Genomic DNA, 27,471 nt, shown 5'->3' with positions numbered 1-27,471 from the left:
TACCATATAATACATAGCACATATTATATAACATATATCACATAACCAATTATCAATTACATTAATTAAATTATATGATAATATATAATTATATGTAATTAATGTAACTACATACATAATTTTTATATAGGTATGCATATATATCTACATAGTGCCAAGCCTATAATCTTTTAAGAGCTATCTCCTCTGAATTCTTGACACCACTGCTCTCTTAGTTCTCTATTGCTTTTTGATCTCTGTATTTCTGTATCTGATAGTTAGCATTTTATTCTTCCCACTGTATTATTCTCTTTCTATACTATGTGGCTTAGGACTTCATTTTATACTGCCTTGATCTTTAATTGTTTTATGTATCAGTGTTCCCTTCCTGTTGCCTACAAGATCTCCGTAGGTAGAGACTGTACTTTAGATCCTCTGTACACCTTCTCCAGTTCTGGTAGAGGTTGGGCGCTTGAAACATTCACCAACCGCCTAATGATGATCGATGTTACTCAGCAAAGTGTGGCCGTTCTTGGGTGCAGTGACAAAACGGCCACCGGGAACTTGGTGATGAGGACAATAAACACGTTGAAGGTTAATGTATAAAGCCAGTATGCTGTGAATCAGAGAGATTTGCAAAATCAACCAAAAACAGAGGGCAAGGCAAGATCTCACCATGAGCACTTCAGAATTTTGTAGTAAGTGTGCAAATCTGAGGGAAGGTGATGCTTAGTCAACACTGGGAATGAAGAAATGGGAGTCAAAGAAGACAACTTAAGCAGTGCCCAGTCCACCATGACTTGGAGGTGAGAAAGAGGAGATGAGGGTACTGATGGCGCCACACATCTGAATCATTTAATTAGTTCCTTTTGTTCTGATTCCATGTCTAACAAGCAACATTTTGATCATAATTCGACTTCCCATCTCAACTGATCTATAAAGACATGCCCAGCTGAGTGCTTTGATTTTCATGTATATTACATTCCTCACTGTAAATCAGTACCTTGATGTTCTAGTTTATACAGTAGGCTCCCATGAGCTTGCTTTTGAGGCCCAAAGGTGAAGCAACCCAATGTGTGCTGACAAAGTCAGACCCCAAGCCTACAAGTTTAAAGGCAAAACTCTGGAAATGCATAAAATCACCAAATAATTACCATCCTATGGGACTTGGAAAAACCTGAAGTCATCATACATTCATTTCTAACTTCTCCACAATATTTCAAGTTAACTTACATGTGAAACATGCGATCATGTATAACTTACCTGTTATAATGTTTTGTTATTTGAATATTACTAAAATTTTTTATTTACATAGGTTTTGGAATGTCCTGAAAGCCAAGCTATTACTTGGTCATCCCAATGTATTTTGCATTGAATTCATATTATTGATTTTAATTCGGCTTTATAGAAAGTTGCTTCTTAGTATAAATAAGGACTGAAGTGTTAAAACTTTATAGTCAAGGCAATTTGGAAACCAAACAACTAAATGATTGGCTTAGGGTCAAATCATCACCTAGTGCCAGGGTTGGGAGTTAAATCCTGCTGTGCCAACTTCTCGGCCTATATAGTTTTCAGTATGTCATCATGTTGCTATACTTAGAAGTTTTTTTTGTTTTAAGATTTTATTTATTTATTCATGAGACACAGAGAGAGAGAGAGAGAGAGAGAGAGAGAGAGAGAGGCAGAGACACAGGCAGAGGGGGAAGCAGGCTCCATGCAGGGAGCCTGATGTGGGACTCGATCCTGAGACCCCAGGATCACGCCCTGGGCTGAAGGCAGGCACCAAACTGCTGAGCCACCCAAGGATCCCCATACTTGGAAGTTATTATTATTAATCACTTCATCTCTATTCTGTTAGGTGACATCATGCCAGATTGTCCTTCTTAATTTGACTAAATGTTAATCAAAATAGTATATATATATATATATATATATATATATATATATATATATATATCAGAACAATTCTTTTCTCTCATCATGTTCTTAAGTCATTTTTCCCCCTAAATGAGACAAACATTTTCATCTTCCCACAAAATTATTTGTACCTTTTTCATCATGCTTCTTTTTCATCCTCCCACACCTTATATTGCTCTTTATTTTACCAAGCTGGGAAAATGAAACAGCTAAATATAATTTAGTGTCCTTTGCAACATTATCAGTAAAATAAATAAGCTGCACACAGGATCCAGAGACAAGGGCAGATGATGGGGCATTTACTGAGTGGTACAGACTTTCATAGAGGGTGAGGGAGAGGAATTCAGTGGGGTGGGGAGTGGTGGTGAGTTAGCCATTGGAAAGTAGAAAAGAATGAAATGGGGTTTACTGAATTTACTACAGGCCTTGAGAAAGAAAGCATGAGCTAATCTGCAAGGTAAAATATTTCCTTTAATGAAGCAGAATCTTATTTTGTTACTCTTGCCAAATTTGTCTTACAGCTCTGCTTTTCTGCACAGAGGATCAGACTTTCTGCTAATTTTTTCTGACCCCTTGGTGGAAATTCACATTAGATTGCTTCTGCATCCTAGTGGTAGCAGATTCCATCCCGTACCTCCTCATGCCCTTTCTTCCATCGGATCATACACAGGAGTGCAAACAAATATTTGTGTTCTCATTGTGTATCTCAAGTTTCTCATTTTGTCCCTCACACCTCTCCGGCCTGGATTTCTTTACAAGGCTCATCTGAACTACCTGCCGACTACTTAGTTTTTTCCTAGTCTTTGGCACTGGTAGTGTGTGTATGTGTGTGTTTGTGTGTGTGTGTGTGTGTGTGTGTGTGTACTGGTCACATACTTGGGAACCTGGACCACTCCCAGCCCCACATTATTACTTTTTTTGGTGGAGTGAAGCTCCTATTTATCCCAAGAACCTCTTTTGCTTGATTTTTATGAATATAGCTCAGACAGGTATTCATTTGATTTAATTCCTGCACAAAAACTTGGGCTGAGAATTTCTTTTCTTTAGTGTGTTTTGCATACTATCAATGAGCCAAATCAGGGCTACATTTTTCTCTTTCACAAAGAGTTACATTTGGCTTTGTTAGTAAGATACTAGAAAGGAAAGAAATGCCCCAATTTCAGATGGGGGTAAATACAGAGTCATCTCACTAATAATAAGAAGGCACACTGTCAAATATATAGTTTGAAATAAACATTGTGCCAGAAGTATCATAGTGATTTTTCCCCCATTAAATAGTCTTTTTAAAAAACAAGTTTAAGGAAAATTAGAATCAATAATTGTGGTGAGAGCACAGAGCCAGCAAATATGTTTAAATGAAACCGTCTGATGCAATACTTTCTTAAAAAAATACAATTAGGCCTTTGTATTTTTTTTAACAAAACCTCATGTTTTACAACATCACTGGTTCTGTAATAAAATCTATTTAAAACAGAAAGACATGGTCAGCTTTATTAAGTTAGATTTTCTGAAAGAACGTTATAATTTCCTCAAGTCTATGAATAGTTGAGGCAAATTAAATAAAGCTAGTTTTATAACTATTTTTATACATTCCTGTAGCATTGTAATTGTCTCATATTTTTTCCTCAAAAGTCTAATATGTTACCTCTTAAACCTAGGAAAATAAAAACAGAAAAAGGATCAAGTATGTTTATTAAAAAAACACTCTTCTTTGGTAGCCTGATTTAGCAAAGCACCCTTTCTTCTTCTCTAAGAGAATAGCACCCATAATCTTCAGATCAGGAAACAAAGGGAAAGACTTTAAGTGACTTGCCTGAGGCCTAATGCTGAGATTAAAAATCAGGAGTTTCTGATTATACACATACATCCATTTGGCCAAATGATTGGTTTTGCTTGACTTTCAAATACCCCCTAAATATTACTTTGAATGTAAAGCAATAAATGTGTTTCTCTTGCCATTTTTGAATGCTTGCACACAAATGGATATAATAAAAACAATCATGTTGTTCCATGTGAATGCCATTTATATTTTTTCTGATAATGAGCAGACCATTTGAACCAAGGTGAGTACATTAAAAGCTCTAATAAAGAAGAGAATAGATTTCTAAACAGAATAATGGACTGTTAAGTGAACATACAATAAATAACATCTACAGATGTGGTCGCTAGAAAATTAGTTTTGCATAACTTACCAATATACATTTCCCCCAGATGTTATCTGTTACATGAAAATTAACTTAAGTTAGCTATATTGTTCATTATGTGCACACTGCATTAGTGTTATTTAAGATGGTTTACAATCTGAGCTTTAGTTGAATTGTGCTATGGTATTTAAAGAATATCAAGTAAATGGCTTTTTGGCATAATTTAATACTCGTAAGTACAAAATTTCATCGCTGAAACATTATGTAGGTCTTAAAAAATCCAAGATCTTTACTTTACAAGCCAAATAAAATCACTAGAATCCTTTTAAGATTTTACATATTCAATATGAAATGGACATCTATCATGGGAATAATGATAGGAATTTTGAATCCTCCTGGAACTAAGTACAGGGTCAGTTTAGGTTTAAAGAATGCTTATAGGAATTAGAATCTGCTTCAGATCTTCCTGTGTCTGAGAAGAAGTATAAGAGTTTTATCTGAAAATTGTGTTACTTCATGCTTTCTTTTTCTACTTTTTGTGTTAATATTAATGATTGTATCAACTTTGGCATACTGTTTTTGTTATTGTGTTGTTTTTATCTGTTGTTACTTTTTATTCTTTTCCTTTGGAAAAAAGTGTGGATGGATTTGTGGGTAGTGGTTGTACTGAAGAAATCTATGATCAAGGTGGCAATTGTTAAATTATTAAATCCAATTATTAAAATATCCAAGATATTAAAAAACGCAATTGAAATGACAACTTTCCACTGTTTTGAACAGCAGAAAGCAAGATAAATCTGTTAAACCTTTTTGGAGCGATAGAAATACATACAAAAAAAACTGGTATGCTTTAAAAAGACATTTGTTTCAAATTGTCAGATGATGACTTCATATGTAAATCAAAACTTACTACAAAATGTCAAAGTTTCAAAAAGCAAACTTTATTGCAAACATTTCCCAATACTAATTGAGGAAAAAAGGCACAAAATTCCTGTAATGTTTTAACTATTTTCTCCCCTTGAAAAAAGGCATTACTCATTTGCAAGTCTAATGAAGAGGTACATGTGTGGTTCTGGAAATTTTTAACAAAAATTGTAACCCCTTGCCCACAATATACTACACAAAAAGTAACCAACATATGAGTGCCACCTGCAAAATGCAATAAACTCTGGTAATGTCATACTGAGGCCATAAATTTAAAATCAAAAGAGAGGAAATTCAAAAGCTCAGATTATCAGAGAAACTTCAATTAATCCATTTCTAAAGTGTTTTCTTTTGTGTTCAGGCCATTACAAACTTCTTAATATACCCCATAAATGTAGAATATCAATTCTGCTACAAGAGTCCTCCTCCCCTTTTGCATTTTTGACTTGGAAATAAATTTGCAAATGCAGCACATTAATTTTCTTTCCTGTGCTTAATATGCAGTATTTACATTTTGAAAAGGTTCAAAATGTTGCCAGGCTTCTGCAGGGTATGAATAGACATCTAATAGCAACTTCTATTTTTATGCACAACATACTGGCAGTTTGAACATCTATAACTTAATAGAGCTTTGAGACCACCAGATCCACATGCTGATCACCTCAACAGTGACCAGTGACACAGGACAAGTTAGGACAGGAAATGAAGACTACCCATTCCAGCTGAAGTGGTGAGGAGGAATTTAAGTTGGCAGGGCCACAGTAAACCAAATTGCAGTCTGGCTAGGACACTCAAGTTAACACCTAGTGCCCATTTTTATTTATATCTTTTGATTTGATCTTGTTTAACTTGGGCTTGAAATTTTTTAAAAAAGTGAAATAATGAAAGAAACTGATTCAGAATATTTTAGATGTCTTCAGTATTTCCAAGCATAGTTCTGTTTTTAAGGCCAACATTATAATTTGAAAAGAAATCTGAGTTCTCCTATCTTAATGACCTCAGACAACAAAATCCTCTCTAATGAATTTGAAAAAAAGTACCTTCTTGTAGTGTAAATGCAATTTAAAAGGAAAAGATGTTTTGATCTGGCTCTGGTGTAAACATTTCCTGAGGGATAGAACAGTTCTTCAGATACCCAGATATTTTCTAAAGATGGCAATAATCTGGAAGATAGACCACTGAATTATAGGCTTTAGACTTGGCTCTATTCCTAATTGTGTGATGCTAAGAAAATCCCTAGGCCTCAGTTTGTTTATCTGTAAAAGTAGGATAATGATAATTGCTACCTGGCTACTTCATTGAATTGTTTCAAGCACAAATTAGATAATGTGGATGAAAATTCTGGGAGTTCTTCAAAGGGAAAGTATTATTAAACCCAAAGGTGGGTTTATTATTATTTATAATTACTGTTATTATTGAAAGGATCATCGTTCTAATGCCAGCACTGGAAGACAGAATAGGGTAGCCATATTGAGAGTACACGTCCATGCTATTTCTATATGAAATTGTTAACATTGTCCCAAGAGTCCAGTTAATGCAGAAGAGTTTGTTAATAAGGACACGTCGCCATCACCCTTGTTTCTTTTTTTTTTTTAAGATTTTATTTACTTATTCATGATAGATACACATACACAGACACACAGAGAGAGGCAGAGACACAGGCAGAGGGAGAAGCAGGCTCCATGCAGGGAGCCCGACGCGGGACTCGATTCCAGGACTCCAGGATCACGCTCTAGGCCAAAGGCAGGCACCAAACCACTGAGCCACCCAGGGATCCCCAACCCTTGTTTCTATATAGTCACAGCCTTTGAATTACCAAACATATATCCAATGTTATCTTACTTGAAGAATTCCTTGGACCCAAATAACTTCTCTCTGGAAACCTAGATAGCATGACACAGTGAGTTGTTCTGTGGCATGATCAGGAGAAAGGCAAACCACCTATTTAAAAAAGGAGAACGTTGACATCTAACTTTCAAGATTAGAAAAGCTGCCTCTCTTCCCTTCCCCACCCAACTGATCACTCTTTTCATCTTTTCAGGATCCAGTGTGGCCTGTGGTTGTCCAGACTGAGTTCACTTCCAAAAGATTTCCTTCAACAGATGTTGTCAAAGGTAAGGAGTTATGGCACATAGGACACATTTTTAGCATGTCCTTCTGGTGAAAATGGAAACACCAGAGCTCTTGAAACTGCTAAGTTCAACACTGTACTTTTGGTTCTTAGCAATCTAAGACCTTATCTTGCAACTTCCTCAGGGTGAGAGAAGGAAAGTATGGTTGGTTCTATGATAAATAGTTGGAAAATACCTAATGCTTTTCAAAGATATTTTTAAAAAGCCACTCAGAGTATATTTGTTTAGCTTACTAAGTTACACTCTAAAAGGCATATCCTTGAACTCAGTGTAAAGTATTTCAAACAGTTCTGATCATGGATAAACGTGTTTTGGTTTCATCTTGGCATTCTATTTAAAGCTGGATGGTTTTTAATATTTAATATTGAGGAAATACTCCATCTCATGTTTTAAGAATTGAGGATCAGTATCTGTAAATTAGTTAGTGTGAAAAAGATGAGTTATGCAATTAACTTTGTGGAAAGCCTGTTTTGAATTATCAAATATAAATTTAAACAATTGATTTTACATATGCTGCATTCTAATTATATCTTATGATAGCTTCGTGAAGATGAAACAGTTTCATGGCCTTTATATTTGCAAATACTCGTTTTGAACAACTACCTGGAATTTGCAGAAATCACATGAGAAAATAAGTCATAATGCTTAGAAGAGAAAGTGCGATAAGTGAAGGAACCCTAAGTCTTCGGTTCTAGTCTTTCTCTTTTCATGGACTTCCTGTTATTTTTCACAGCTTAAATTACCTGAGTAAGAGGAGGCTGAAACTATTTGGATAAAGCTATCCATGTAATTTACTTAACTTCAAAGCATACCAATTGACTTGCACTTCAGTCCTGAAGTCATCATCTGTTGGTAGCAAAAACACCCTCCAAAACTAAAAAAAAAAAAATTCTTAAAACTATATTGAATTAATTTCATTTAGAAATATAAAGCTTTTTTTATGGCTAAGCTAGAATGTTTGTAGAGTGCCATGAAGTCTTTAAAGAAGTCAACATAATATTATTATTCCTGACCTCTTAGACCCAAGATGTCTATTTTAAGTAATCTGACATTAAAAATGTGCTGACAAATATAGATTAAAAAACAACACAGGAAGTTGTAAATCAGTTGGTAACCCTTAGCATCAAGGAAATAAGAGACCACGAAAATGTAGTCATTTACTTTAGTCAACCTCAACCTTAATTTTTAACTAAAGAAAATTCACAGAAGGCATGATGTTTACATTTTAGATATTTTATTCATAGTTTGTGTGTTTCCTTTTTCTGCAGTGGGCTCATAAATTATTACAAGGAAACATGTTGTCACAGTTATAAATATTTCCCCCTGGGCCTAGCTCCCTCACCATCCCTCCCCCCACCGCTCCCTTTAAAATCTCCACTAACTGGTTCTTTAAGTGCAGTAGTCATTCTTCTTTGATCAGCAGGGCAGGATTTTCGTGCTTCGGAGAAAACTGCTGTTGATTACTCTTGTGTGCCTGGTGTTCTGGAAACAGGGCTCTTTCAGGGAGCACCCAGGCCCTTCCTTCCATGCAGGGCAGCCAATTATTATATACATGGGGTTGTCATTTTTTCAATAACCTAAAAGAAGCCTCGTCTTTTCTTCCTAGGAACAGTTCTAGGTCCTATAAGTTTCCAAGGCTTTTTGTGGAATCTGAATTATTGGAAATTAACTACAAAACTGGTTTTGTGACTGGTGGCACCGCATGGTAATACATTTTTGCAAAAAAGACCTTCCGCCTATGATATGGTAAAAATAAACTGAAATCACAGCAACTCTGAAAAATTTACGTGGTATATGTATTTCAGATTTGAATGTTTTAGAAATCTGGACCCCAATCCCACCCTCCTTACATGTATAGTCAGAGATCTGGATTAACTCTGCCACTCAGTAGAGAGTATCTCTGGAGCATGTTTTCTTTATTTGTAAAATTAGGGGGTTAGACTAGGTCATCTCTAGTTCAGTTACAGATGCTATATCCTATGTTACTAAATTTCAAGTGGCCTTTTCTCTATTTATACAAGACTCAAAGTTGCCAGCCTGTGCAGATCCTCAGATTCAGTATTTTTCTGTCATGATGTAGAAGAATATTTGGATTACAGTCTCAGTACTTAATGGAATCTTAGACAGGCCATAGCTTGTCCATTTATTTCGACTTAATTATCTTCTGCAAACCTGTTCCTCCTTCATTTTCTTTATCTCTCAATGACATCACCAGCTTCTTGGTTTCTGGACTCAAAATGTTGAGGTTGTCTTCAGTTGTTTCCTCTCTCTCGGCCCTACCATTAAATCGGGTGTTGAAGGCACCTCTGTGAAGTGTGTCACCTCTGCCCCCTTTCTTTTTCTTAACAATGCTCACCATGTAGCCTCCAGGTCCAGGATCTTGCCTTCAGAGATCTTGAACTCTGGCCATACTGGATTATTACTTTCCCACTATGCGCAGTATTTTCAACATAGTGGGTGCTCAATAAACATTCATTATGGGAAAAGAGAAAAACAGCCAGCCAGCCAGCCAGTGTGGATGGAGGTGCTTTCCCAGCAGTGAGTCTTGCCTGTGCTGTCCTCTTTGCTGTGAGGGCATTTCTTCCTCAATCTGGCCAATCAATATTCCATCTGCCCTTCCAGGCTAGCTCACTTACCTCAATGAGGTGTTCCTTGATCTCCTTTGTGCTTCAGAGTATTTTGCTTGTTCCCCTGGCAGAGTATTTGTTACATTGTACTTTAAGTTATAGCCTTGCCTCAGTGATCTCCCACCACTTTGTGGAAACAACTTGAGGGCAGAGACCATGTCATTCATCTTGGGGCCCTAGTTCAGGTCTTTGTACAAAGGCAGCATTCATTAGGTGTTAAATACTCCATTAGGGTAACGATTCATTCAAAAATTTTCAGGGCTGCCAATTTGTTTGATCTGCTATGATTCAGTTTTAAAAGTTTAACATGAAAAACTGTACCACTTGGAGAAGCAAATCTAATGGTTTATTGTTGCATCAGTGCAATACCTGTATTTCTCAGTTATGAATGGAGTCCTAGAGTATTCGCTTGATTACCATCATGCCAAAAAACAAAACCACCTTTCACTCACTTGACTGCATTGCTTAAACTGACTAATTAGTTGTTTTACACAGTATAGTTTAAAATTCTAAAGAATTCCTCAGAGATACCACTTTCCCCCCACACAGCTCCTGATGGAAGTAACATTATCATCAGAAAATCTAGGGATTTTCTGAGTTGCCCAACTCCAGGGTCCATGATTCGTATTGCTCTTCATGGGCCATCCACTTGCATCCCCAATTCTCAAAACAATGTGAATGTTACCTATTGGAGTTGTAGCAGCACTGGCCACCATCCAGAAAAATGAAGATTGCTGATGAAGAAAAGAAGCTCTCCGTTTATTGAGAATCTACTCTGAGCCCGGCATTGGGCTAGTTAGAAAGCACATTATAAATATTGGGTCCCTCAATTCATACTACCTTGTGAGGAGAGGTTTTATTGAGCTCATTCTTTGGATGAAGAACCTAAAGCTCACAGAGGCTGGGTAACTTGGTCAAGGTCACACAACTAGAGAATGGCAAATTCCATCAGAACTTGAACCCAGATCTATTTGATTCCAAAGCCCATTCACCTAATTCTTGGCAGCAAGTGGAACCCCACTCTTTTTTTGGGGGGGAGTGGAATCCCAAAACTGTTTCTCTCTGATTTACAGGTGAAAAATACAGGATTAGAACAAATAAGATGATGTATGCACATAGGGATCTGAAAGCATAAGTTCTCAGGGAATTTCAGAAAGAATTTGTTCACTGGTTCCTCACAGCCCTACTGTGCATAATTCCAAAATAACTCAACAAAAGTAAGACATGGAAGTTGTAATTTTTTTTTAAGATGGCAAGATGTAAAAGACCTTTGGTTTATAAATAAATTTGAGAACATGCTTAATTCATTTGTGGAAGCAGGAAAATATGGGAGCATCAGTTTGCTGTTGGAGACTGGAATTGCATGTTCCTGCTCAGATCGTACTTGGTCTCATTTGTTGTAATTGTAACGACTGTTTTATTTGGAATCACAGTCTTTTTCTAGGAACGGGCACGTAGAGAAAAGCAACCAATAACCTAGACAGTTAAAAACCACATTGAGAAATGAGTCCAGTTGTGTGAACAAATCTCTTGTGATTAGTCTTCCACTGTGTGCTGTAATGTGCTTTAAATCCATTTCCATATTTTTAATTAACACTTAGTTCCAAAAAACTTTCTGGAGGCCATTTAAATCACAAATGGAGGAAAAAACAAATTTGCTTTATCAGAAAATTGACTATAGACTATTTTGGTGCCTTTTATTATTTTTACATTTTAATGATTAAAATTAAATATAGCCCGATTCCGACAGAAGACAGTGAAATAATTTTCATGGCTGATATAATTTTAAAGTCAAACCTGAGTGAATGAGATATTCTTTCTGTTGTGGACGAGTTTCATCATCCATCCTGTGGCTCTAATTTCTGATCAGTCCCATCCATTTCATAAAAGGAATTAGACAGCTGTACCACGTTACTCTTCTAGCAGAGACCCGGTGGTGCTTTGGCTCTATCTCAACAGCTGTCCTATAGGGACTATAGTGTTTGTTCTGTCTTACAGATTTTAGACACCTGTTTTCATAGTTTGAATCATTCATTTCTTTTGAGTGAAAAACAGAAAGCACAAGTTTTATTTTAAAATTCTTTGCACCAAAAATATCACCTGCTATATTGAAACCCAGTCATTGCTACAAGTAAAAGGCATAACTGCAGCTCTCTGAGGATGCTTGTTCATATGTAGTCCTACAACAAAGGCCACTGTCCTCATCTAGAAAATGGGGATAAGGAATTACCTACCACTGGGTTTTGTAAAGATTAAATCAATATATGTAAAGCACTTACACAGTGCCAGGCATGTAGAAACAGCTTAAAAGTGTAAGCTTGTTTTTTTCAATATATATTTTCATGTCATTTATTTATGTCTACAATAATGATAAACAAAGATCTCTCCAGGGTAAGGACTTGGTCTATTTTGTTCCCCACTTCACTTCCTGGTAGGCAGCTGATAAATAACGGGAACATAATAAATATTTATTGAATAATTAAATGTAGGAAATCACTGTGGTCAATAGATCATTCTATCACCATTTCCCCCCTGCTCTGCAAGTCTACTGACATACAGGGTGCCAAATTTTGAGATTTTTTTTTTCTGTATCTTCTCCCTGCCACCAGCCCATGCCCCCAACTTTGGCTACTGACTCTGATTTATAACTCAGACTGCTCCTCATCTGGGTGTCCAGCCTGGCTTCTTGACTTGACATATTCTTCCCCTATTAATGGTTGGATTCTTTATAAAGGTGTCTGTGTTAGATGGAGTCATGCCAAATGAATAGATTGTGGTGGTAGGACTGGAATATAAGGATGAGCATAGCCTCTTCCTTGATGAAGGAATTATTCAGGCCAGGAAAAGCCTTGAAGGATCGTTCTGGTTTTCACACTTGTATGAACACAGCCTTGGCATGAGGGGTTGCTAATGAAGCCAGAGAATGTGGCCCAGCATGTTAATTTACTTGATTCGGGGAACTTCCTCGTATTTATAAATGAACTCCATACATTAGGCAACTGATATTTAGATAAGAAAATCAGAAAACAGCACATGCTGTAATATAGTGCTTCAACAGATTATAGTATCAATCGATTGCAGCAAAGCTAACACCATTTAAGTAATCAAAAACAAGCAAGGACAATGAGCTACTGTTTCGAAATCCTGCTAGAAATAAGAAACCAGGACTAAAACCATTCAAATAATAAAGGTAAATTGCAAAACTAAGCCATAGTATTAATTGGGCTAATCTAACTATACAATCTACAACTGAATCTTAACAGATTTAGGATTGGAGTATCACTGGAAACATCAGCCACCTGATTATCATCATTGCCCTAAGAGAAGATGCAGCTTTTACCTGTGAGGGATCTGGTGTTCAAGTAATGTTCTGAAGAATGGATAGAATATCAAAATGTTATGAAAAGGCACATTTCTATTTCTTTAGCTTCTAGTTGCATTTGAAGCATTTTATTCTGTTCATCTTGGCAGTGATGGTAAATACTAAGAAACAACTGGGAAGATAATATTTTACAGTTATTCTTTTTTCTAAAAAATACTATTTTCCTTACAGTTTATTTTGTTATAATTGGTTGGCTTACTTGCTCATTGGCAAATAATTTTATTTTTGATTGTAGACACAGTTATAATGTACAACTTTGTTCTTTTATTAGATCGATTTTTCTGCTGGTAGATCATAAGGCACTTTATTATTTTAGCAAGAATTTTTAAAAGCATTCACTGCTACATCTCTGAACTTCACCATCTCACTAGCATCTGTCAGATTTAATCACCTACAGGACTACCTTATAAAGATTACCTTATCAGAAAAAGTGTCAACTTGTGAGCTTAGGTGTGAGAATTGCAAAATAAAGCTGAGCTACACTAACAACTGCTGTGCTAATTTATTGTAAATTATGTTTTTTTGTTTGCAGAGATAAGACACGAGAAGCGTTTCTATTTAAATTCATTTCCTATTATTTCAACATAAATACCAAACAGCTCGACAAGAATGTGAGAAGGTAGGATATTCCTTAAATAGGTTCTAGTGATAGTGAAATTTATTTTCTAAGCTATCGGGACCAGTCATGTCACATTGTTCTAGGTACAGAATCAGACGGCACAATTAACACAAAACATGGATGTTTAGAATATTAGATGGAAATTGCTGATGGTCATGTGAAGAGTGATGATTTATAGGATATGAACTGGAAATAATTGCGTAGCAAGCTGGTCTACAACAGAGCTCTAATTCACTGGGCTGACACTGTTAACTCATAATGTGTCGACCTGGCACCAGCCATGATAGATTATGGCTGTTCAGAACACATAAGCATATCCCTTTCATGAGCATTTTGGGAACCGTAGTTCAGATGACCCCAGTAAAAACAACTGCAATGGTTTAGCCAAGCTGGTTCTCTAAGAAATGTAAGAATCATGATGAGTCATTATGTTATTGAAATTCAGAACTAGGTGGCAATGAATCACACGGAGTTATCACCTTCAAATCATCAAAGGGAATATAAATTGGGTCGTATAAAGTACCATGAGTCTCACTGCATTTTTAACTAGATGAACCTCTTATATAAACAAGGTTTTATTATTATATGTATTGTTATTATTATTAAAACTAGAGTAAAATTTAGTGCACATAAAAGTGAAGGGCTAATGTTGCCAGCTTGAGCCAGAAAGAGGACAGGCCTGTATTGGTAGATTGCTTCATGTAACACTATCATTACGTTTTGACCTATATGAGTCAATGCCAAACATGGGAATTTGTATGATTCTTAAAAATGCATGAGTGGATGGGGCACATGGTAAGAGGTCCTCAAATCAATTTTGTTTTTTAAGCTAAACTAGAATTTGAACTAGAGAACTTGAGAACCAAGGGTAGGTCAACCCAACTCTTTCATTATCCTCCACCCTCCTTTTTAATACATTGGATCTTTCAAAGAAAACAGGGTAGAAATATCATTTAACAGAAGAGCAAGAAAATCACTTTGCTGGCTTTGCTATGACTTTTTGCTAGTAAGCTGTACGCTATGCCAGATCACATATTTAAAAGCAGAGTTTTGCCTCTTGGGGAAGAATTAGATTTCAGTTCAGTTCAATTGATCTGGGTGCATTCTGTACAGGTAGGATTTTTGTACTCACAGGGGTTACAATCTGGAGGTGAAGTTAGAAGGCAGGGGATATAAAATCAATGATAACAATACATGGAAATGGCCACAACTGGGCTAGAATAGGGGACTACTGGGTTAGTCATACTTTAGTTAGATGATGACTAAATGATGTGCTAGTTAGGGAATCAGCCAAATGAAGAGACTAGCAAGGGTGGGAAGGGCATTGTGGAGTATTTGGGTGTTTCCATTGTCAGGTAGCCACTCTTCATAATAATTATCCAAAGCCAGAGGAGTAAGTGGCATTAAAACACTTGACTATAAAAATATTTTAAAATAAACTTGGCTCTTGAAGAAGCTGAACATACTTGTTAATTGCTGATAAATATTACTTTGATCATAAGGAACAGAAGAAATACTGTTGTTGGTTAATGGTTATTTTTACTTAAAATGTTTATAATTGGAGGGATACAAATAGGCCTGTGGTCATAGATTATGGAAAACACATTGATACATAAATATATTTTAAAAATCCAAATATTAATAACTACTGACATTTGTGTAGTCCTTTCTCCCAAAGCTCTTGACAAACATTACTGACTATACACATACAGGAATAGCACTGAAATGCTGCTACTCTTTCAAAGGACAAGATGTTAATTCAAGAGAAAAGTAGCAAATGGCTGATATACTTAAATATAGGTCTGCAGAATATAGGTGTGCATTTGGAAACGTAAACTCGCACCACAGAACCTCCCTCCCAAAGTGTTTGTCATATTTTACTTCAACTTTATTGAATTAGTGGTTTCATTTAACTCCATTTTTTACTAAGACACAGATGATTTTTATTTTTCCTTAGATGGAGATTGAGCTCCTTTATGATTGCTGCATGGTAGTAAGTAAGGACCCAGGCGGATGGCATTTCCTTTCTGAGGACATCAGCTCTGGCCCTGTAGCACCTCCTGGTGTGAGGAGGCCTGATACGCCAGCGCAACACAAGAGTGCCGCCTACTGAAGGACTGGTTTTGTTTGATTAAGAACCAAGATTATCCTCAGTTATCTGAAAGAAACCAACCACCTGGTTCAAACAAGTCTCATTTATGAAGTATTAGATCAAATGGATTGTTGCTGGGCTGGTTGGTGACACTGATTGAAAACATGCCATGTTTGTCATACTTACTTGAACAATGTGTAAATTACATGGCAATAATCATTTATAAAGATGAGAGAGAATGTTTCATGTATACTTTTAGGGCTCTTACTGTAAAATATTAATTATTTTATTGCATTCTCAAAGTATGACTGGCAATGCCAGAAATATTATTTGTTTCTTTACATTTCCTGTAAAGATATCAATATCAATCCTACAGGTCTTCAAAAGTTCAGCTAATCTACCAGCTCCCCCTTAAATATTTCATATTTTTTTTTCTCAGAAAACAAGGCAGTCTATGTTTCTAAAACTCTCATATATACAATCATGTTTAGCATACCTTTACTGAGCATGCACTAATGAGACAAGTACTGCTTAGGCCCTGGGGATTCAGACACAACTAATACACATTCCTCGACTTTCAAGGAGGTCACAATCTAGTGTGTGGGTGGGTGGGGCTTGTAGAGATGACATACACAGTAAATTGCAGAGTGAAATAATTATTAGAAGTATATGTAGGGTGTCCTAGAAATTTAGAGGAAAGAACTATCTCATTGTGGTGGAAGGGAAGAGGGAAAGAGATTCAGGGAAAATGTAAAAGAGATAGTGCCTGAATTAAATCCGAAAGAATAAATAATGCTAGCAAGCAGATGGGGTGAGATAGAGAGGGAAAAATCCCAGACAGAGAGATAGACAGGGAAAGTGGCCTTTACAAAAACAGAGAGAGTAAGAAGCACATTCCCAGATAAGAGATGTACACAGTGTTGGTGAAAAGCTGGGGTCACATGGGTCTGGGTTTAGTCCCAGCTCTAGTGTTTATTAACTACATAACCTTTGGGCAAGTCATTTAATTTCCTATGTGCCTTGTGTTTGCCACTTGTCACATGGGGCAAGTAACATGCTAACTGGCATTTAATTGGTAGAACCCATTTTGGGGGGGATTTTGTGGGAAATTATATCAAAAATTCAAAGCTGAGAGCTATGGAAATGAAAATGATTATGTAGAAGTCTAACAACAAAATGAAATTTTGTTTGATGACTGCTAATGTTTTAAAAATTTACATGTTTTAAATTTAAAATGTGGTTTGTAGTCTTTTGGAGTAAGTCATGTCTAAGAAGTAAGTGTATGTTTGTCTTTTGCTATAGCTACATTGAAATGATGGGGAAAAAATAAAAAAAGAAATCAAAGGATTTGTTTTCCATATGTCCCAATAATAGCCAGCAATTTTTAAAATAAGTTTAGTAAAAGTTAGAACAATGCAGTTCCCTCATCCTTTGCTGAGAGGAAGCCTACTTGATTAATGTAATTAAAGGGTTGCTTGTAACTCAAGACTCAATTAAAAAAATAAATTTGGCCTTATTACTTTACTTCCAACTGGTGGTTTTCCTAGTGTGATTTTTGAGCTAAAATCTGCGGCTGCTTTGTTCATGACACATGAATTGTTTTAGCACATCCTTTCCCCTGCTGTGCATATGATTAAGAAAGCAGAGGTTAAATAGTGCAGTAAAGAATTGGGTAAATTCATTCTATTCTTGCTCACAGCACTTAGGTCCCCTCCCCCTTTTCAGGACTGAAAGAGTGCAGAAGCCTATTATCTTTTCCTGAAATAATTTAAGATATGTTCTTATGCTGAAAGTGTAACTTTTCTTTCTCAACATTTTCTAGTACACTGATTTTGTGATGTCTGTGCTATAGATATTATCCGTATTAGCAAGAAAACAAATGCAAGCGCATCCTACCATTTTATTCAGTGCTCATGGGTGCTTCTCACTGTGATAAGCATTTTGCATACATGGTTTTATTTTTACTTGTGATACTCCTACAAGGTAAGGATAATTATTCTGATTTCTAGATGAGAAACAAGAGGCTCTGAGGGGTTATGGTATTTTTCCAAGATGCCACAATTGGCAGGAGACAGAAATAAGGTGTTAAATCTGGTCTACTTCATTCTAAACCTGGGTTCTCATGCATTTGCATTTTTTGTAGGGCAAGTTTGATTCAAAGGATTTAAAACTAGTTCTGGTACAGCATCTTCTATGTGTTTGGTGCAATACATGTTAAATTCAATTGAATGGAAATTTTAAGCTCAGGAGGGCAAAGAGCAGTGAGTTCTCTACCCTCCTTGAGTTTATAGTCTGATGTGGGTGTGACTATAATATGAAGTGCAATTGATAAGCAACAGAGAAGGCGGTGTGGTATAGTGGGGAGATCATGACAAACTCACCATGTCCAAAGGAACTCTTCATTTCTTCCCTTAACCTGTTCCTTCCCCAGTCTTCCAAGGAATGGTGCTAATATGCATCTGGTTGTTCAAATCAGAATCCCTGGGCCATCTGCAATTCCTCCCTCTCGCTCACCTTTTGTATCTTTAGCAAGTCCTGTCTGAGCTGTGCTGAAATCTGACAGCTACTTCTGTCTCCCTTCCCTGTCACAACGTCCTCCAAGCCCTCCGGACCACAGATGTCATCACTTTCTAGCTGTAAAAAATAAGTGTCCCTGCTCCTCTACCCAGTGAGAACCATGTACGAGGGGCAGCCAGAGTAGGTTTTGGGGAGCCCGAAGCTAAGGTATGATACAAAATTACATGCAAAAGTGAACATATAGAATGACAACAGTAGTAGCGAGAAATTATATATATTAAAAAGCTGATGGGGGTGCCTGGGTGACTCAGTCGGTGAAGCATCTGCCTTTAGCTCAGATCATCATCCTGGAGTCCTGGAATGGAGTCCCACATTGGGCTCCTTGCTCAGCGGGGAGTCTGCGTCCTCCCTCTCCCTCTGCTCCTCCTTCTGCTCGTGCTCTCTCTCCCTCTCTCTCTCAAATAAATAGAATCTTTTTAAAAAGCTGATAAATTCTAAAAATATCACAAAACAGAAAAATAAGTTAAAGATCATTAGCTGCTTGACCTCACATCTGTGATATATTTTACTCTACTTTTTGGGTTTCATACTCTAATCAGCTCTTCACATGACAACGATTTTGTAATATTATCTTCCATAGAAAGAATGTAAAGATTAGTTGGTCTTTGCTCTAGCTCATTAATGGAATTTCAGCCTTTGTAACTCATTATCGGTAGTATCATGTACATTTGAGGATTGATGTCAAATTTCAGAAAACCCGTATCCAAGTTCCCTTTCATATTTGACTTACAGAATTTAAGATGCTTTTCAGGTTCTTTTCTGCAGTGAACAATTTAAAATAATCGTTACTTGTTGAATGGATGGCACTCATTAATCAATTTGTGTCGATGTCTCCGCTGTAGAGGCATATCATACGTTTGATGTTATCTTCATTGATGTTAGTAGTTTTTGTGAAAATGAAAGAAATTTAAATCTTTTTACAATGTGTTCATATGATTCACTCCTCTTCACTAATTGGACTATCAAGCAATCTAGAAGCCTATTCATTGCTTCGATTTAAAATGTATTTCTTCTTATTGGATTACTACTTTTGTTCTGATCTGAATTTGGGGGGCTTACAATTACTCATTGATGTCAGAATAATTTCTACTGATTTAATTGCTCATCTGTATTGCCCTTGTTTCATATTCCACTATACTTTGAATTTTTCTCAGTTCTTTAATAAATCAATTTTAAAATGACAAAAGAAGGTACTCTGAATATAAGTCCAAATCACAAGCTGTAATTTCTCACTTGTTGAACTAAAACATTCCAAAAGTCTGCCCAAATTGCAGTTAAAATGGCATATTCAAAATTTATTGAATAAAATGTTTGCATTTCATTTGCACTTGGGTTTTTCTTCCAAGTCTTCAAAAATATATTTTAGAGTTTTTAAAATGTCATTTAATTCTTATTGCAAGACTTGAATAACTTTTACACTGCTGATAATTATTAAAAATTTCCATAGACTAGCTTCTAGCTCATACCTCTCAAACCTGGTTTCTCTTCCACTATTTACACACGTCTGGGGCCTGGTCCTAAAGCACACATTCATATGGCAATGTGACCTTGGACTCTGTACCTTTGTATTAAGATGTCATAGTGGGTGGTAGAAGCCATATCTGCACAAAGATGGCTAGACATTAATTATTATACAAGAGTTCCCTCTCCTGAATCAAACAATGGCCTTTCTAATATATGTAGCTATGTATCTCCAATTGTCTATAGGAAGTTTATACTTTGTCATTCTATTATCAATTATATTCCATTATAAATTTAATGTATTTAACACTAAAGTCATCACCACAACCTTTATTATCATTATGAAAATATCTTTTCTAATTATGTCAATGGCACAATTACTTTCAGATCTTCTTGTCATCAAATCCATACAAGATTTGATTCACCTTCCTAGTCTTTCATATCTAGATTGATATCAACTTCTTTGTTAACTTTTTAAATAATATTTTTACATATATATGCTCATTCCTTTCCATTTCCATTGCTATATCCTGAGCCTATATATTTTTTTTACCACTTCTCTATTTCCTAATTTCCTCATTTATCTTTTTGTCTCTAATCCTTTTTCACTTCAAATGTTGTGTATAACATTGCCAAGTTACTTTGATCAAAATACTGCTTTTATCATACTAGTCTCATGCTTAAAAATGTAGTCTAGAATTGCTTTTTTTTTAACATTTAGATAAGAGTTTTTATCACAGATGGAATAAAAAAAAGAGTTCAAATTTCTGAAGAATTCAAGTTAATAGTATTAATTTGGATGACTTGAGTAAAAATTGAGTTTCAACGTAATAGCAGTCACATTATAGAATATTTTCTAAATAGAGCTTTACTTTTAAGTGGTGGCATTCTCAACTTCTTAACCAGGGTTCCCAGAGAAGTCAGCCTTTGTGCCTAAGGCATCCACTGTTTATGATAAATTAACTTCTCTCCTGTGTATATAGGATCTATGTATCATTCTTGAGAAAATGAAGAAATTGGTCACCTAAACAACTTTCTGTAGCACTCTTGCAGGACATCTATTAAAAAGATTAGTATAGTAACTGAAATAAACTGCTAACAAAATAGTACAAGTAGAGATTCTCCATCTACCTTAATGACTTTAAAAAACCCTACTTGAGAGGCATCTGGGTGGCTCAGCGGGTGAAGCATCTGACTGGCTCAGGTCATGATCTCAGGGTTCAGGGATCGAACCCCACGTGGAGTCCCACATGGAGCCTCACGGAGCCCCTCATGGAGTCCTGCATCACATCAACCTCTACTAGCTCAGCAACAGGCTCTATGCTCAGCGGGGAGTCTGCGTCTCCTTCTCCCTCTGCCAACCCACTTCCCCTCCCTGTCATCCGCTTATGCTCTCTCTGTCTCTCAAATAAATGAATAAAATCTTTAAAAACCCCCACTTCATTTATAATAACAATGTCCATTTGTATATAAACAGTGAATACTGCCAAATTAAAATCCTGTCTTAAGGAAGCAAGAGGCTATTTATAAACAGCTTCCACGTAATATTGTCTACATTATGTGTCTCTGTTCTTTTATAGACTAAAATTTTACTATTAGTGTAGACCAGGTTGACATTCTGAAATTCTAAGTTATTTAGGTTTGAATTAATGAGGTTTCTACTGTTTATATTTTGCAAGAAGACTCAAACTGCTACAATGTGTATCATCCAATATAATTGTTAACATATAATGTATTCTACAATGTTTATGTTAGAATTATATGACAAAGACAAATATTTTGAGAGGATAAAATATAACATTTCAATTCTGGGCTATCATTAAAATGTTTTTAATTTAACTTTTAAAGTTAAAAGTGGGTAATATTTGTTAATAATATAAAATAGTGATATTGGTGTATTTGGACAGCAGTTAGCTGTTAAAGTGACAGAAAATCCAAAGTTCAACAGCTTTAACAAGATACTATTTTACCTTGGCTTCACATAAATATCCAGAGTTAAGCAATAGAAGGCTATTATTTTTGGGTCTAGATTTCTCTATTCTTGTTGTTCCTCCATGTTGGCCTTCATTCATTTTTGCAAGATTATCCTCTGGTCCAAAATAATTGCTCCATCTGAAGCCATCTCCCCATTTTTAGAGATTTACTTATTGGGGCCCATGTGTGGCTCAGTCCGTGAAGCCTCTGCCTTCAACTCAGGTCATGATCCTGGGATCCCGGGATGGATCCTTGCATCCAGCTCCCTGTTTAGAGGGGAGTCGCTTCTTCCTCTCTCTCTGCTCCTCCCACTCATGCTCTCTCTCCCACTCACTCACTCTCTCTCAAATAAATAAAATCTTTAAAAAATTATATATTTTTTTGAGAGAGACTGGGGGAGGGCTAGAGGCAGAGAGAGATGGAGAGAGAGAATCTTAGGCAGGATCCACACCCAGCATGGAGCCTTATGTGGGACTCAATCTCATAATCCTGAGATCAGGACTCGAGTTGAAATCAAGAGTCAGTCACTTAACTGACCCCACCATCCCTTTCATATTCTAGCCAGAAAAATAGGAGAAAGGCAAAAAGGATATGCTCCTTCTCTTTAAGGACACTTCCATTAAGTTCCATACTTTACTTCTCCTCACATCCCATCAGCCACAAACTGTTAAGGCTAAGCTTACTTATTTACTTACTGTAAAGAGCCTGGAAAATGAAGTCTATTCCAGTCAACGATTTGCCCAGCTGAAAATCCTCTATTAAGGGCAAAGTGAGAGAATGGATTTTTGATGACAATTCAGAGGGTTCTGCCACAGATCATGTTGTCCTCATTAACAGTCCCCAACTGCCTAATAATAAACCATCTATACTTAGAAGATGGTAGGAAGTATGCCAGCAAATTACACCTAGTTGTAGCAGGCAAAGTTTAATTTTCCAGCTTTCAACCAGGCTTGTACATCAATATCACCATGGGGTTTTTCAGATTTAGAGATGCCAAGCCCTAACCTAAACCTATTGAACTCGAGTTATGGTAAGGCAGGTCAAGAGCTGATTTTTGAAAGTACTACAGATGATTCAGGTACATGATCAAGCTTAGAGAGCAGCACAGACCCATCCCTTGGTGGGATATCATTTAAGAAATAATAAGGGAAAGGGATTATAGGAAACACTGGGTTAGAATTGTTAGCATCTCTTTTTAATTTATTTTTATTATTTTATTTTAATTTATTTATTTTATTTTATTTTATTAATTTATTTTATTTTATTAGTATTATTTTGGAGACAGACCATGCATGCATGTTCAGAGGGAGAGAGAATCTTAAGCAGGTTCCACATCCTGCTCAGAGCCCCATGTGGGCTTGATCTCATGACCTAACTTGAAATCAAGAGTCAGTTGCTCAAGTGACTGAGCCATCCAGGAGCCCCTGTTAGCATCTCTTTAAATGTTCCCTTCTTCCCTCATTTATCTGACCTGGTTACCCATTCTTCTGTTCCCCACCTGTCATCAAGCCCTCAGAGCAATTTTGCAATAGCTCACATGACAGAGGAAGGAGAGAGAACAAAAGGAATTTAGGATTTAAAAAGTTTCCTGCAAGGAACGTAGGTGATAATGACATTTACAGCTACACAGTGAACTTCTTGAAGGTGAGGCCTTCATCTTTTCCAAAGAGGACGTCTAGAGCCTACAGTGTGGTAGAAGCTCAAAGAATGTTGGGGTGAGGGAATACTAAGTACCATGCTGGTTTAGCTAAGTGTAGCTGCTCCAGGGGATTTTGGTGGGAAACCGAGACTCAGTATGTAAGATTACCATCACCTAGCCTTCAGTGGTCTCAGCTGGCTGATTGTATCTGATTTTATTGACATAAACCTGCCTGGAGTCTAGAAAGAGAGATGAAACTCCTGCTGTGCTGAATTAGCTTTCTGAGGGTATCTTTTGAGCCCCATGTGTTCCTTTTTGACTGTGGACCACGTGATGCTCATGCTGTAAAGTTTTTGGGGTTTATCCTGGACCCGTCTGAGGGAAATTTTCTGGCTGGGCCCCAATTTTATTCCACTAATTTTACTGTTCTAAAGATACTTCAGATTACATCATTCCTTGTCAATGGAACCTCCTATATTCCTGGCCTTGGAAAATCCCATTTTTCTCTTAGATTCTCTTTAGAACATAGAAGAACAAGGATATGCAGTACTAAGTGTGTATCATCTAAAAATTTAAGGTTACTTTTAAGTTAGGTTGAGTTTCTTGACTATGGTTCTAATCTCATTTTACTAAAGAAAATGAACACCACTCTCCACTCTTTTCCACATTATCTCATCCTATTTTTATTTTAAGATTTTATCCGACACTTCTAGTTTGGATGAGCTTACTTATAATCTCTTTGATCATGGCTATTGCTTCAGAGAGAGCTCCACTTACTTCTCTAGTCATGAATGTTGCCAGTTACCTAATAGTCTGTAATTACAGACGTTTAAACTTTAAAAAACCAGTGTTTTTCCCTTCCCATTTGCAAGAGACAGATTTAAAGAGATTTATGTGAAGAGACAAAAATCCATTGTATTTGTTGTTGACATAAAGAGCTGCAGATAGCTTTCTGGTTTTTGTTTCAACTCTTTTTAATGTTTTTCCCCCCTCCTACTTCTTTAAGAAAGTCTTAATTAGGTTTTAGTGGTTCTTAACACCTGTCTAATTTTCCATTTAAGAAGGAAGGTGGGGTTTAGGCTCTGCATAGTTAGCAGGTATCTTAGCATTAGCAAATGAAAAAGGTTGGGTAGTAAAGCAGTAGGCTACTGGAGGAAAAGACTAAATAGGAATAATGAGACACCTAAATCCAGGGATCTGAGGATTTTTTACACACTGAACTTGATTATTAACGTGCGTAGAGAATAAATAAAAAGAGCTTGGGGTATGTATACATATGAGTGCATATGTGTGTGTGTGTGTGTGTGTGCCTGACATACATGGTAATTAACAACAGCTCCAAACCGGGAAAACTGAAAGTAAAAGAAGGTTTAGAGCTGAGAGGAAAAACAAACCAAACTATTTTGAAATGAATACCTAAAATGGAACATTAACTTATCCTTAGAAAAAAGTTTAGATCTTGAATTGGGGGGGAAAAAAAAGCTTGAGTTTGAAAAAAGTTTTTCATATTTTTGGGCAAATATAAGTAAGTATATATTCTAAACTTCGTCATTTTTTTCGTAGTTTAAAAATATAGTCTTTATGTTTCTAACAATAAAGCTCTGTTTTTATTACATAAATCTGAAAATGTCTTGGACGAAGGATTTATCTTTCTAGTTAAAGATTTGAGTATGCTCTTTCTTCTTTGTTATTTAAGTATTTAAGGAAAAATCAAGGAAAGAAATCTATTTCAATAAGATAAGAAATAAAGATAAAAAACTGACTGCTTTGATTTGTATTTCGTACTGCAAATCTTCTGAACTGTGAATGCTTTTATATTTTAAAAGTTTAACAACTAGTTACAAATGAAAAAAAATTACCAAATTATTTCAAACTTCAGTAATATAAATGTAATGATTTTGTCACTTTGTTTGAAAATCATTCTCATGGGCATAAAAATGAAGTTTTAACCAAACCTCCACAGGAGGGCACTATAGCGTGACTCTGGTATAAATTGCAACTCCAGCAACCCATTCTGTCATTAGCTGGTTCTTGATTAAACATCTAAAATAGTGAGTCCTTCTCTTTAATTAGAAAATTCTAGTTTTCAAAACTTAAGATAGGTAGATTTCACATGTGGCAAATATATTTTCTTTGGTAAAAAAAGGAATGTAGGTAATTTAATCTTTTGTGGCATATACTTAAAATCTTATCACAAACTATAGCAAAATTGGTAAGATGTGTGGTCTGGATGAAACAAAATCTAAATAGGTTAAAATTATGTAATATTTTAACAAATAACAGGGATATTTTAGAACTATCAGGCTAAACAATCAAACTCAAAAGACATTCAACAGATACATGCATTATTACTTAGAAGTGGTACATTTTTATAAGTAGCATATGTAAATATTATTACAAATAATATGTATTACTTATAATGATATGTCTAGCTAGCTAGGCAGTAGGTATGTAAATAGATCTCAGTGAATATAGAAATATAATTAAATATAAATAGCAAAGCATTTCCAAACTGGCTCACCTCCTCTTGATAAGGCTTTAAAAACATTCACTGTAATGATAAAGGTGGATATTTGGTCCAAATTAAGATGTTTTAAATGCCCCTGGTCCTAACTCCCAACATCATTAGTGTATTTTCAAGTAGTTCTCCAGGAGATAAAATATTTGGATATTTTACTAGAGTTAAGTCAATATGAAAATAATTGTACTCGTGGCAGTTACCATGTGTCTTTGTGGGCCTTGTTATTTTGAGGATTTGCCATATAAGTCCAAAAAAGCTATACTGAATAGACATTTTTATAAAATTTGAAGAGTAACAAGATCAGTGGTTATAGATATAGTTACATACTTGTATAACTGTACAGAACAAATCTATTTCCATTAAGGAAATTAGTCATTTCATTGTAGTTTTGCCAAAAAATGGCAGGGATTTGGGTAAATTCTAATAATGGAGGGAAAGTCTAGTTAGAGAGGTGAAAATCCTTATATCAACCAGCTTAACTTTCCCTCTTTATGGTCAAATACAGATAGCTTTAATGTTCTGGGAATTTATAGTTGAAGCAAAATAATGTAACTGTAATACAAATCTCATAACTTTCTGAATCTGCATTCTCTATAAGACTCAATGGCATCATATTTTCATACAAATGCAAAACACTTATTTAAAACAAGTTCTCTAAAACTTTTGTTGGTTCACACCTGGGTTGAATAATTAAATTTGTTGGTAATTAAAATGCTAGTTCATCACTCCCCTGGGGATTCAAGGCAGCCTGTTTTAATTTAAATATCTTTTCTTTTAGCTCATAATTACAGATTCTTTAGCCATTAAAGAACTCAAAAGTAGATTTAAAAGTAATGAAAAATAAGAAAGTAAAATTTGCATAAACTGTTTCCATATAATAAAGATGACTTTTAAATATTATTCATATGTAAAATTGGCAAATTGCATAATGAGATACTTATCATAAATAATAGAATCTTATACCATTAAGGTTTTCTTTGTTTTTTAATCTGGAATCTAGCATACCAGAACATTCCATTTACTGGATTTTTTGTTTTTTAGAACATCTATTTTCCAAAATTTTCCCCAGATTTACTGAAGTATACTGTTCTATATTTTAAAATTTTACATACTAATGTATACATTTTTATAAGATTGGACATGTCCATACACTTATGATACTATCACTATCTCCAAAGGATTTCTTGCTTCTTTGTTTACTTATTTTTGTGGTAAAAATTACTTAGCATGAGATCTAACCTCTTAAGTTTTAAAATATGCAATAGTGTATTGTTAACTACAGGTACTATGTTGTACAGTAGATCTCTAGAACTTATCTGAAACTTTATACCCATTAAATGCTCCCCATCTAGCTCCCCCTTCATCCCCTGGCAAAAACTATTTTATATTCTCTGCTTCTATGAGTTTGACTATTTTATACACTCCATGTAAGTAAAATCATGCAGTATTTCTCCTCCTGTGACTGGCTTATTTCACTTAGTAG

At 35.7% G+C, this 27,471-nt stretch overlaps 1 protein-coding gene and 1 long non-coding RNA gene across 5 annotated transcripts in view; one reads left to right on the top strand and one right to left on the bottom strand.

Annotated features, from left to right (window-relative positions):
• The window catches only part of LOC119871457, a 40,912-nt gene extending 23,573 nt beyond the window's left edge, over window positions 1–17,339 (top strand). The window contains exons 3-6 of one of the 2 annotated variants that reach the window (XR_005357863.1): window positions 7,006–7,078; window positions 8,703–8,842; window positions 13,638–13,724; window positions 15,682–17,339. This is a non-coding gene — a long non-coding RNA (uncharacterized LOC119871457). The remainder of the gene's footprint in view (window positions 1–7,005; window positions 7,079–8,702; window positions 8,843–13,637; window positions 13,725–15,681) is intronic. The other variant, XR_005357864.1, reaches the window with a different exon arrangement.
• The window catches only part of CABCOCO1 (ciliary associated calcium binding coiled-coil 1), a 117,323-nt gene that overhangs the window by 7,903 nt on the left and 81,949 nt on the right, over window positions 1–27,471 (bottom strand). The window lies entirely within an intron of this gene.

The sequence above is a fragment of the Canis lupus genome, chromosome 4 (genome assembly GCF_011100685.1).
Source record: "Canis lupus familiaris isolate Mischka breed German Shepherd chromosome 4, alternate assembly UU_Cfam_GSD_1.0, whole genome shotgun sequence".
Classification (NCBI taxonomy): Eukaryota; Metazoa; Chordata; class Mammalia; order Carnivora; family Canidae; genus Canis; species Canis lupus.
This window is presented reverse-complemented; position numbering and strand designations above follow the sequence as displayed.